This window comes from Drosophila ananassae, chromosome 2R (assembly GCF_017639315.1).
Source record: "Drosophila ananassae strain 14024-0371.13 chromosome 2R, ASM1763931v2, whole genome shotgun sequence".
Classification (NCBI taxonomy): domain Eukaryota; kingdom Metazoa; phylum Arthropoda; class Insecta; order Diptera; family Drosophilidae; genus Drosophila; species Drosophila ananassae.
In genome coordinates, this window is record NC_057928.1 from 14,742,597 (window position 1) to 14,755,620 (window position 13,024).

Below are 13,024 nucleotides of genomic sequence, written 5' to 3' on the forward strand. Positions count from 1 at the left end.
TACATTATCCAATACCGATTGTGTGATGGAAGTCAAGTGCTGATTGAGGTTTAAAAAAGTTATAAAATAATAGGAATTTAATTTTTGGACATATAAGAGTCTGGAATACTGGATGCTTCATGACCATCTCCATTGACGACTCTGTCCTTCTTTAATGGGTATCTTTTGGGTCTAATCCCTTGCCATTTAGCCTCCTTATTTGAGTTTTTTAACTGACAAATACATCACATTGGCTGGCGGGCGGTTGAACCCTGTGGTTTCCACACCCAGCCTCGAAAAGAGGAACATCGGATCACCTTTCCCTCTGGACTTGAGCCTGCGGGCTCTGCAATTGACTTCAACTCGTGGCGCTTCCAATGAGTGTCGACACTGAAAGAAATATATTTTAAAAATTTCTTATATTTCTTAGTAAATTAGATATCTTTCAATACATTTTCCTTAGTGTATACAATACACAATGGATGTGCGTGTGTTTGCTGAAAATCGTTTTTGCTGGGCTGCGGTTTGAGTGATTTTTATGATGAGGCCCTCGGGTGACAGAGAACAAGACTCGATTCGGTTTTGATTGCCCTGCCGGAAACGGTGTTCAGGTTACGATTTAGCAGCGATTTAGCCGAGCATGAAATGGCAACTGCAGCACTTAACCGCATAGCAACCAGCCGGCAATACGGGGGCATATACTGTTCCCCCAGCTTTTGTCACCTCGTTTGTGAATGTCAGTTTGTTTTACTTTACCGAGTACGTCCTCCCCCAGCAATGTTTTCTCTTTTTCGGTTGCTTATCTAATGGATGTTCTATAAATAGCTTACGGCCTGAAGTGATAACATTGCCGCTGGCAGCGAGCATGTCAGGATGGCCGAGCGGTCTAAGGCGCCAGACTCAAGAGCTAAACTCTTGCCCCGAAATGAAGGGTTCGAATGAGCGTTCTGGTCCTCTCTGAGGGCGTGGGTTCGAATCCCACTTCTGACAAACTTTTTTTATTTAATTTTTTGTTTGCCATCACATATAATTACAGGCGTGATAAAATCTAAACTATGTTTGTACATTGTTCGGGTTTCGCATAACAGCTATTTGAACAAATTTAAAATCAACAAACAATTGACAACACAAGGCATTCATAAATTGTTTTTTTAACTTATTAGTTTGTTGATTTAATGGTTTAGGCAATTGTGACAGAAAACAATATATATTCTTTGTTAAAATCAAAATTAAATAAACTATTTGACAATAATCACCGCTCTATTCCAGCCTAATTAAGTGCAGCTGCTATTGTAAGGCTCTCATAAACATTCATTTGAATTTCATGTTTAGTTTTCCATTTTATTTATATCCCAGGCTTACTACCAATTAGGGGTCCTTTTTATTTCCTGCCCAATAGTTTTTCCAACACGTTCCTTGGGTTTTCCCCCTCGTGAAATGCACTTGTTTTAGATCCAAGCTGTTGTCTATACTGTGTGGTATGTGTATATGGAAGTTTGTTGCATTCTTCTAGCCACAGACCTCTAAGCCACACGTGCCACAATAGGCTGCTGCCACTGAGCCAACAACTCACTCCCCAGCATCGCCGCCCACATTCAGTTTGATGGCCAACTGGAAACTCGATTTAAATCCAGTGCATATGCAAAGTGTCACGTAATTTCAATTACACAGCTTCAGGGACAAAGAAAGGTGCACAGAAAAAAATATCAAATATTAAACAATAGTTTTTAGCTTTAAAAAATGATTTATTTATAAAGTAATCACCATAAAATATTTAAGAATTCAATCTCCGCAGAAAACAAGATACTCGAAATCCCATTTTAAAAATAAAAGTGTACGGGGGGATTGGAAAAAGTACTGATGTCCCCTCCTCTCCTCCTCGGGGTCTGACAAGTTTTCTAAACTAAGCCAAGCGACAATGGTGCGTGCCACGCCCCCTGTGCGCTTCACCGCCTTCCTCGAGTCGGAAACGGGGGTCCAAACGCGCGTGGCATGTCAATCTTGAAATGCACTTGTTTTCCCACTCCCCCGCCACAGTTTGGCCAAAGGGAAATGGCGATAAAGCTGGGGCAGAGAGTGGGGGAGAAGGCTAGGAGCTGGGAGCAGGGATGGCTAAAAGGAAAGTGACAAAGCCAGAGACTGACAATGGCCGTGCGGCTTGGTGACCCATAATGCGTTTGCCAAGAGACCAATTGAGTTAGCCCACTTCCTCCAGTTCGACGTTTGTTACCTCGTCCCACCACTTCTGGGGCAGGTTCTCTTAGCCAGCTTCTTCCCGGCTTTTCATTCGTGTAATCTACATCTCCAGCATCGCCTACGCGTTCTATCTCTTTAAAGCTGGATAGTTTCCTGCTTCGAATTGGCCTCGATACCCTTTCGAAGGGTTGGTTAGACTTTAAGAATGTTTCGAAAAATAAAGAGTCATTTTTGTAGAATTCTTACACACCTATAGAAACAATTAAGTTAAATATCTCTTCAAACAATCTCTTAGGAAGGGTATGTAGTTAGGCCCTTGATGGGCCTAGTCCCAGCCACCTGTAGTTGGCTTCTCTGTGGCGTAAATAATTTTTTTGTGTTACAAATCCGTTTTAAATGGCAGCTCTTGTTCCTGCTTGGTTAACTGAGCAGGAAAATTGATTTCGGCCCGTTGCCGTTGTTGCTGTTAAGTCGCCTGACATATGGACTTGCATTGACGGACACCGCAGTACAGCACCGGCCATAACCAATATAACCGGCGGCGGCAACAACACACCAGACCACAAGCCTTTTGTTCCGCTTCCATCACTTGCCCCCGGACATGTGGACATTCGGACATCGTCATACGTGTCCAAAGCACCGAAACACCTGCCCCGTGCCGGTGGCATGAGGGGGTGGGATATAGACTACGGGGTGTGGCTAGAGGGCTGAGGGATTGCCCTCTTGCATTTCGGGGTATTTAGCGGTTTTTACTGCATCATTAATTTTGATGCGCTGGATAGTGGATAGTCGTGGCCGCTTTTGCTCTTGATGCTACAATCTGGTCTAGAACTTTACTCAACTGAATTGTAGTTGCTGCGGTTTGGGTTGTTGAACTTTTGGCAGGATTCTAGGGATAATAAGGAGGGTTTATGGAGAAGATGAAGTAAGAGCTTGTGGGATAACTTAAGAGACAGTATCTGTTACTACACGAACTTGAATAAAAACCTTTTGAAAATCCAAATATTTCAAATACCTTCCCAACTAATCTTAGCCTTTAATCCAACTGGCATTAGCAGCCAGGTTACTGGTTTCCCAGCCCATTCCATCGATCTTCAAATCACTGGCAATTCCATCAATTAGCCATCACAACTGAGCCATTCCCCTTGCCAGTGGAATGAATCAAAGCCAGCCCGCAATCTCGCCTCCACATCCCATTTTTGCCTTATCACCCGGCACAAAAGGCGGTTCTCTAATTAGCTGCTGACTGGGTGACTCCACGTCGGACTAGGTCCCCCCCTCGAAAGTCCTGGGCCGTACTTTCAAAGGAGGCGGCAATGGGAAAGGCATGCAATTGGCATGATATTGCCGTGTTGCAGGTGGGACAAAGCCCAAAAACCGAAATTAAAGGAACGGAGTGGAGCCGAAGCGCGGTGGAGGGCGGTGGGGGAAAATTGCAATGGGTCTGAGCCACTGGTGTGGCATGTGGATGCGATGTTGATGCCAGCACGTAATGAGCGCATTACGCACCTCGAGTCCAAAGACACCAGATAGATGACAACCCCAAACTCCACCTCTGTCCTTCAGAGCTCTGCACCTGGAGAAAAATATAAAAAATAATACTTAACTATACATTAGTATATGTGTTTATTAAATATGTATTAGATATCTAATGCTTTTTAAAAACCTTTTAAAAGCTTTATATTTCGTAAAGAGAATTCCTAAGATCATTTTCCCCAGTGATGGACTCCCTGGTCCGAGTGCCTCGTTATCCTTGTCACATTATCGCCTTAGCCAAATACCTGGCGCATCTTGAGAGTGCAACATTGTTGCAATCAAGTCCAAGTCCCTGTCTATTACCATCTCTCTTCATGTTTCTTTTCCCAGCGTCTGTCTGGCGATTCTTGTTGTGCACGCTCCGCATCTCTAAGGACAATGGCTTCTCCTGCGGCGGTCAGGCGAAGGGTAATGTTTAAAAAGGTGGAGGAGGGGGTGGATGAGGGGCAGGTGGATGGTGAGGTGCCCCAACCACCCTCGTTCCACTTACGCGTGTGTGTGCTCAAGTAGCGAAAGGCCCCCGGCAAGAAAATCAAGCGGTGTAACATTTGTTTTTTCCATTTGCCAGGAGTGAGTACACCATCCACGGGGTCCAACAGCTAAACGGGGGAATAATATAACAAAATTATTATAATTAATTATTGTTAAAAGTAAAATATAATAATTAAGAAATGATAGCTCACATATTCGTGAAATCTAAACCCTTATCTCCAAGCCGATCAGAGTATCCAATAATTCGTTTCTGAAACTAGTTTCTTCGTTGTATCCCCAAATGCTCCAGCCTCCTGCCCGCCCCCTCTCACTTTTTCAAGTCGGCCAGCTTGGCGTTATGCCAAGAAGGTGGTCCGAGGGGGGACCTGCAACAGCCAGAGTCAAAGGAGGCCAATGTGTTGCACTCGTTTTAAGGCCACGACGCACAGCTGAGCAGCATTTTGCAACATGTTTCGGAGGTGCACCGAATGCAATGCCATGCCTCGCCTCCAGCCCCCCAACAAACATTCTCCGACAGACCAGACCTCCCATAGCCCCCCCTCCGTGAAGGCCCGGGGCGATCTGGTTTTTCGGTTTGCGGTCTCTAGAAATCCAAAATCCGTCGCTCGGCGCTTGACTCTTGCAGGTGTGCTTCACACGACTTGTCAGTGTCAGCGCGAATTTTTTCACATGTTCCGCGCCGCGCTCTATTTCTGCGAGTTTTGTTGCACAGACAAAGAGTAGCAGAATGTTTTGTATTTCTGTTCGCCGTTTGTGCAAATATTTTTGGGTTAAATATTGAAAGAGCTGGGAGGAATTTTCGTGGCCCAAATGGAAGCTGGCAAGGCAGCTGGGAGAACTGGATGTTCTGCAATTGTTTCATGTCTTGGAAAAGGAAGCAACCTAAAAGTGCTTGAAAAGTGGAAAGCATGTATGTACTCTAGTCCCTAATCATTTCTCCCCTGCCACACCCATCCCGGACCCAAACTTTATCTACTTACATCGCCGAAAGGTCACCGACCCACCACCACCATCGGACAAGTGCACATGACATGGAATAATCGGACGAGAGGAGAGTCCCTTCCTGCTGCTCAATCTGCATATGGCTGGAAAGGCAGTCAACCAATTTACTAAACTGCGTCTAATTAAAGACTTAATCGAGCTTGAAACTGCAACTGGGAAAGTGCAGACTGCCACTCACATAAAACCAGAGGCAGCTGCCTTAATTAGCCAGACTCTCACAGTCAAAATGTCGAAAGTGGCGAGCTCATAAATTTATGTAATTTGACAAAACAAAAAATTGCACATAATTTCTAATGTGAGATAAAAATCGTGAAATCAAAGGCGCTTGAAAGAGAAGCGCTGCCACCGAGCTGCCATGGAGCTTCCGAGTCTATTAATTTGAACTGGCCCGAGATAAATTACCAAATGACTGTCGCTTACGTGTGATCCATCCATCAATGCCATCATTAAGCTAAAACATTTGACAGACCGGCCGTGGAACGGGCACAGGATGGGAGCCAGAGCTCCCCATCCAATCTCTCCCTTTCGCAATTCTACGATTCGAGCTGAAAAGTTCCCAATCTGAGAGGCCCAGCCCCAGCGACAACTTACTTCTGGATTGGTTTAGAAAAAGGTTCAGACCCCACAGTCTGTGCCTTTTTTTTATAATTTTTTTTTTCAACAACTGTCGGTATTTCTGAATCGGCGATGTCTTCGTCTAGTCCACTGTCATCCGGGCTACCTCTTGGGTTTCGTTTGGGACCCTAAACCGGACCTCTTGAGGTTCCATTTGCTATACCCTATAAGAGGGAAGTCTAGAGTCTAGAGTCTTCTTTGAATCAGCAATAAAATGAATGAGGATATAGCTATAAGTCGTAGATAATCTCAAGAAATCGTTGGGTATCCTCCAGGTCGACTATACAGAGAAGAACCTGCTGTCAATAGGCTTCCTTTACAAAGGCGAACCGCCAACTTGGCAACTGCACTCAGGCGTGTCCAGGTATTTGTTGTTGATTATGTTGATAAGTGACTGCCACATATTTCCCAACTGCACTTGTAATAATTTGTTTGCCATTCCGCGGCTCTGCCTCGGTGTAATCAATGCCACCGGGAGGTGGTGGGAGTGGGGATTGTATGGAAAAGAATCGGTGGAAGTAGGTGGGAAGCCAGTCAGAGGGGGTAGCAGTCACGAGAAGTGACATTCCTTCAGACAAAAATGTGCCTCTGTGGGAGCTTTTTTTGCGCCTCTCGATGCTGTATCACCCCGACTTCCAGGAAGAACCAGGTCCGCACTTGGGCTTGGGTTCTACTTCTGGCGTGCGGGTTTATCTTTTTGATTTCGTTTCGTTACTTTTGGTATTTTAATGAGTTTCAGCTTTAAGATAAAACAAGAAGCAAAAAAGATTCGACACAGAAAAAGGTCTCCGGCTCCTCACATCAAAAGTTTATGAAACGGTTGCTATTAGCAGCATTTCTCATCGGGGCTTTGATGTGAATCCGGCTGAACGCACGTGTGCACCGAGATTACCAATATCTGTCGATAATTCCTGCCCCGGATGGCGATGCGAGTGAAGACAATGGATAAATATGCAGATATGTCAATGAAGCATGGGCGAGTAGGAAACTATAGAGCTGCGGCCAAGCCCAAAGAGCTTGTCTGGTTAGATCCACTATAAATAAAATTAGTTGGCTCTGGGGACACGGGAAAAGTCTAACCAAACTCATCCATAAAGTCAAATCAATTATTCTTTGAATATTTTTCACTATATAGTAAAGTCTCCCCATAAAGTTCCTTTTCCAATGAACCCCGTTAAAAATTCGCCTTAATGTCCCATCGATCGACTGACCCACCCATGATGAAAGTAGAAAAATCCGGTGCAGGCCAACTTTCGCCGGGCCAGGCTTAGATCGAGCGACATTCACCCAGCGAAAGGGCGGCTTTGATTGCAATTATTTTGTGTACTCTTGGTCTTTCACTTTCCCAAAAACAAAATGCCACAGCCATAAAAAAAAAGAACTTGGCATAATTTAGTCGCTTTGCCATTTAAATGGAGCACAAGTGTAACTAATCTCTAAGCGACATCCACTTGGTCTTTTATTTTTAGGTTTTTTCGGTGCCTTTCACAAACAAATCCAAAAAAGAAACCTGAATGGAGTACGTGGCCAAAAAGACTCTGGCCAACTGAGCTTTTTTGCCTCCTTTTCTAGGTTAGACCCAGAGATTGGGGACCCAGGGACGGGGGAGTGGCAGGTGCCTGCGGCGAGCCAGCCAGGCCAAGAGAAATATGCCAAAAGCGTTGACATTTCGTGCGGTTCCACTGCAATTAGAGAAGCCAACGAAGCTAGCTAGAGAAGGACTCTCAGCCCAAAATTAAGATTTTTGGCCCATTTCTATGTAATTGATTTGCCATGTAGGTGAGTAAAAAAATCTGGCCAGAATGGAATTATATATTGGCTCAGCCTCTGACACAGACTTGAAGCGGATGCCGGGCAAACATTTAAATTTCTTATAAACAAATCTTTTCCATTATCCGGCCAAATTGGACGAGGCAGTGGGCCAGAGGTAGGGAGGTGAAGGTCTCCGTGCAAACACGTGCCTTCAGTGGGTCAGCAAAGGTTGCAGTCCGGCTTCAGTGCTTTTTCCGAAGAGGTACGTCCTGGGATGCTTCAGCTAGTGCATGGCAAACTATTAAAAACTTTGACCCAAATATAATAAAACAGAAAATTTACTTAGAATGGAAAGTTAAAGATTCCCACAAAGTCGAATGCAACTTACACTTTAAAGATAGAGGAAAATAGAGACTTATATATGGAAGAATTATTAGATTATTGAAGTAGAATCCCTTTTCATAAAGATGCCAGTCTCTTCTTACTCTTTCGACTTTCTTTTATTTAAAACCCTAAACCTTAATAGTGTATATAAGCTTTCCCTTTCTTTGGAGAATCACTACGTTGTAAGTTACTAAAAGTCGAAGAGTTTTGCCGAGCATCTCTGGGAAAATATTCATCTTGTTTGCGGGATGAGGGCAGACACCCAGGCACCTCAGTCCACCCGTGATGGGTCTTCCAATCTGTTAACAGCTTCCCCAGCGTCCCAACTCTTGCCTTCATAACCCAACCCAAGCCAACTACCAACTCTCGGCAAAACTAGAACAGAAAAAAGTTATGATTTAGAAATTAAAGTTTGAATAGTAACTGCAATTTTTTATTCCTAATAGTTTCACATGGGAAAGTTTTCTCTGCCGGGGGTTCTGAGGTGTGGGTGTGTTGGGTGGGTGGTGTGCTGAAGTCAGATATTACTTTGTAACTGTATAATGCTGCCGTAAAAAAAGATGCTTGCTAATGACAAAAGCATAAAGATTGTCAGGTTTTTCCAGCTAATCCATATGGAATGCAATCGACGCAGACCCAGTACCAAGCCCAGAATTCCCATAAAAGTTGCGTACAACTTGAGAATCGAAAACTTTTTTGGGCAGCAGGTGTTTCGTTTTAAACAGAGAGAACATTGTTGTTTAAAATTTAAGGATCTTTATTACTCATTATTTTCTTAATGTTTTAAAGGCTTACGAATTTAGGAAATCTCTTTAAAATGTAAATCATTGTCTGTGGAAATTCTAAAGGGGATATATCTAATATGTATTCTGTGAGCTTAGTAGTGGATTGTAAAGTACGATTGGAAAGGTATAAAAATTCTAGATCTGACAAACATTAGCCGAGATATATATATTTTTTTTGGGAAACCTGATACAATTTTACCATCGTTTTTGAAATTTTTTTCATTAACCGAAATCCTAATTTTTCATGCACTGTTCAATGAATATCGTAAATATTATTAAACCGATCAGAAATCGGAATACCATTTATGAATCAGAGCTCTAAAACGGTTCAATCTGCGTCAAAACATTAGAATAATCGAACAAAAAAATATATATTAATATTTGGCCAAAATCATGATGTTACCCCTTTGAAAAATATCGAAACATGGGTCCAAAATTTTGTTGCCAGTTTTTGATTAAGAATGATTCTACTCTAAGTTCTTAGATCGGGAAGGTATAACATTTAACGATCTCCCGAGTATTAGCCGAGTTATACACATTTTTCCATTACGAAAATACAAAAATTGGTCTCACGTTTCAGATACTTTTTAACTTGGCCAAAATCGGAACTTTTCAATCACTGCTTGTTGTATATCTTAACTATTTCTCAACCGATCAGTAAACGGAATACCATTCTACAATCAGAACTCTAATGCGCTTCGAACTGCATCAAAAGATTGGAAAATTCAAATGAACAAAATTTGACCCAATTTTTGGCCAAAATCATGATGTTACCCCTTTGAAAAATATCGAAAAATGGGTCCAACATTTTGTTGCCAGGTTTTGATTGAGAATGATTCTACTCGAAGTTCTAAGATAGGGAAGGTATGACATTAATGGATCTGCCGATTATTATTGAAGATATGCTCCTTTTTCCAATACGAACATGAAAATATTGGTAGAACGTCTCTGTTATATGTTATATGTCTTATGTTATATTATATATATCTATATTATTTATGATAATAGGCTAAGATTATAATATAGATTGTTTAAGAACATTCCCTGAATAAAGGTTGAAAACTTTGAGTATACAAGGACTGCTTACCTTCCGTCTAATTTACCTTCGCTGTTTGCACTTTTCCCTGCCACCTATTCGAAAATCCAAATAAATTGCCACTCTTGGTCAAGCCCTCACCGTAATGGCAACGAAAGCCACTCGACATTAAAACAATTGTGAATGCATTTGAGCTCCATTTCAATGCCAAAATTAATACGCTCCCATAAACTACCTGGACAGGGCGGTCTCTGCACTATATTTTCCCCATCGAGCAGAAAGAATAGGAGAGAGGGAGTCGTGGGGCAGGATCCGTTCAGCAGCCACAGGAGAATATTCCCCAGGTGAAAGTATGTGAAAGCATGCCATAAATCGTTCGCCTTGTTGTGCAGGGTGGGTGTGTGTGTGTGGGGCTTGGAGTTTTAGGAGGAGAGAGGGTGCAGGACTGGAGATAGCTTCTCTGCGTGTTAGAGGGCGTGATGCAGTGGGGGCGGTGGAGGTGGTGCTAGTTATGGCTACAGGCGATTAGAATTGATGTGGGTTACTAAGCAAACATGAAAGCTATTACGTTAAGCGTTGCGTTACGTTATGTTGTGTTTGTTACGTTGGGGGAGAAATAGTTTTCTTTTTAAATCACTCGTTTTGACCCATTGCTTGGAGCCCAATTGAAAAATGTACTCCGTGGTAGAACCTTTTTCCCAAAAACATCTCAATAACTCATCCCCAGTCTTATGATTTGGGTAATCAGCTTAACCAAAAGCCCTTCATACAAGCCATGCCCCAAAAAATATTAATTACTCATTATTAATTTGCCAAGAAGGATATGAAAAATGATTTGTTTTCTCCTGTTCTCGTTGTCGTTGGTTTCCGACAAAGTGGTTCAGATATTATTTAAATGAATTGTTTTTAGCAGCCACGCCAAACGTTGATAAAAACACTCTTTTTTTTTGTTTTTCGAAAAAAATTGTTTCTGCGTGGGCGCACAAAGTTACTGGATGGGTTACACCATCAGATATCGAGGGAAGCTCCTCCTCCCTGATCTGACCGGAGGCCTATCTCGATTATTGTTTAATACGCTGTCATTAATCAATTTGTTGGCCATTGTTTGGAGCAGCGTTTATACTAATATATATATATCTGGTGCTGGCTGTTGTAGCTGTTCCTGCCTTTGTTGTTTGGCCAAATTAATTATGGCCCCAAACTCGGTTCTGGACTGATAAGCAACAGAACCGAGCCGGGCTCGAGCGAGCAAACAAAACCAGTGCAGAATAGTGACAAATTTTTTTGGCCAGCATAATAAATGACTTTGTTTTTTGCCTGTCCATTGGCAATAATTGATTATGCCAGATCCGAAACTAGGTGAACGAGGTGAAAGATCGGGAGGAATAGATTTCTGGATGGGATTGCGAGAAGGTTCGTTCCAGTCAAGGGCACGTGTATAAGCTTATCCGATAGTAATACATTGATACATGTGTTTCTGTATCAAAAATCATGATTTTATAAATAATATAGTAGTAGTATGATGTGTCCAATTAGTTTCCCCAACAATGAAGTTGCATATTCAATTCAACAAACATAACCCTTGTACTTGGCTGGTTAAAGAAACGAGATGGCTGTGCATATTTTAGAGGCAAATATTTACATCGATTAAATGCATTATTTGCGGAATGAATAAAGGAATCCTCACCGAATAGACCGAAGTAGACACAAACAATCGCACATACAGGTTGGTCCTTCAATCCTTACTCAATTAAATACGCTCTTATTGAAGTGCATCAATTAAACGAAGGGTCCTTAAACGAAGCTTTGAGCTTTGCTCTACTATTTAGTTTTTTTCCCCCTCCACGAGTCGTTTAATTTCATTTACCTGAAATGCACTTGATAAATGCAAATCAGTAACGAGCACACACATGAGTATGTATGGATACGGATTTGTATCTTTGAGGTTGCCGTGTGCATACCGAGATTCAAGATTTCTTTTGGCCATTTACAAATTGCTCAATGTCTGGATGCAATAAATTATTTATGTTATGTTGCGGCGATGTCAATAAAGACATAAGTGTGCGCCCCCAGATTGACATCGAGGGGGGATCAAATTGCTATATAGCATTTACCACAATATAGCATACAACCGGCAGCAGGCAGGCAGCCCAGCAAGCCCAGCAACCACAATGGGACTCCACTCTTGACGTTTTAAATGCGGGCCGTAAAAAATGGAAATAACACACAAAAGACCGAAAAAAATCCAATTTGACACCGAAATCAAATTAACATACAAAACTTACATTCCAAATTACAAGCAACAAACAGGCGAAGCTTTTTGTGGCCAAACAAAAAGACTGACTCTGGAAAAAATCCAAAAATCACAGTTGGATGTCGGAGAGACCTGTCATATAACACTTGTTTGGCTCACTTGTTGGGCCATTGCCTTCTTGCCCAGCACACAGCACACAGCACACAGAGACTGTTTGTTTTTCCACATTTTCATATTTGTTTCATTTTTTACCAAATTCTTGTAGCTGTCGCATGATAGCATTGGCACTTGTGCACTTTTTTTGGTGGCATTGTGGGAGGAGAATGTGCATCGGGAGGAGGAGGTATTCCAACAGGTGGGCAACTTACCTGGCTTCAGCTTCAGCCAACACCCAATAAGATTATTTTTCACATTTGCCAAAGAACTTCAAAGATTTCGAACATTTCTGACAAATACTTGACATTTTTATGAAAATTTTTAAATATTTCTGAATAGGTAAGGGAAGTCAGAGGAACAATAGACATTGTTTTCTGAAAGCTTGTCGTTTTGAATTGTTTGGCGATGTGATTAGAAAAATGCATCATCCCTTGTGGCCAAGAAGTTTTCGAGAAAGCCAACATATCACAGGCACTCCAGTGCCACTCAAACTGTAATTAAAGCCAACGCTGCCGCACCGACTCTTGAATCCTTTCCAATCCGCTCGCCCAACAATGCCAGTTTAATTCTTCCGCCCGGGGGCATGCCATATTCGAGGCATAATCATTTTTTGTTCCAGAACATGGATAATAAATATGTCGCAGACACTTGAGGCAGGCTCTCGCATTTATGCCACTGCACTGCTGCCACTCCTGGCACTCCTGCCACTCGAAGGCAAAGCAACCCCCGTGAAAATCGCAAATCGCCACCCAACCCCCTTCCGGCCGCCTTCAGTGGTGCAGGTCCTTGATACGTGTACGAGGCTTGCACTCTCAATTATGTCTTAATTCGCATCTA

At 42.5% G+C, this 13,024-nt stretch overlaps 1 long non-coding RNA gene and 1 other non-coding gene across 2 annotated transcripts; one reads left to right on the forward strand and one right to left on the reverse strand.

The window, feature by feature from the left end:
• The first annotated feature begins 846 nt into the window (after positions 1-846).
• Positions 847-969, forward strand: Trnal-caa. Its single transcript has 2 exons — positions 847-884; positions 925-969. It is a non-coding gene; the product is annotated as a tRNA-Leu (tRNA).
• A 2,853-nt stretch (positions 970-3,822) lies between these two features.
• On the reverse strand, positions 3,823-12,895 carry LOC116655898. Its single transcript, XR_004310994.2, has 3 exons — positions 12,400-12,895; positions 4,202-4,310; positions 3,823-4,099 (listed from the first exon to the last, which is right to left on the reverse strand). It is a non-coding gene; the product is annotated as an uncharacterized LOC116655898 (long non-coding RNA).
• Positions 12,896-13,024: the final 129 nt, after the last annotated feature.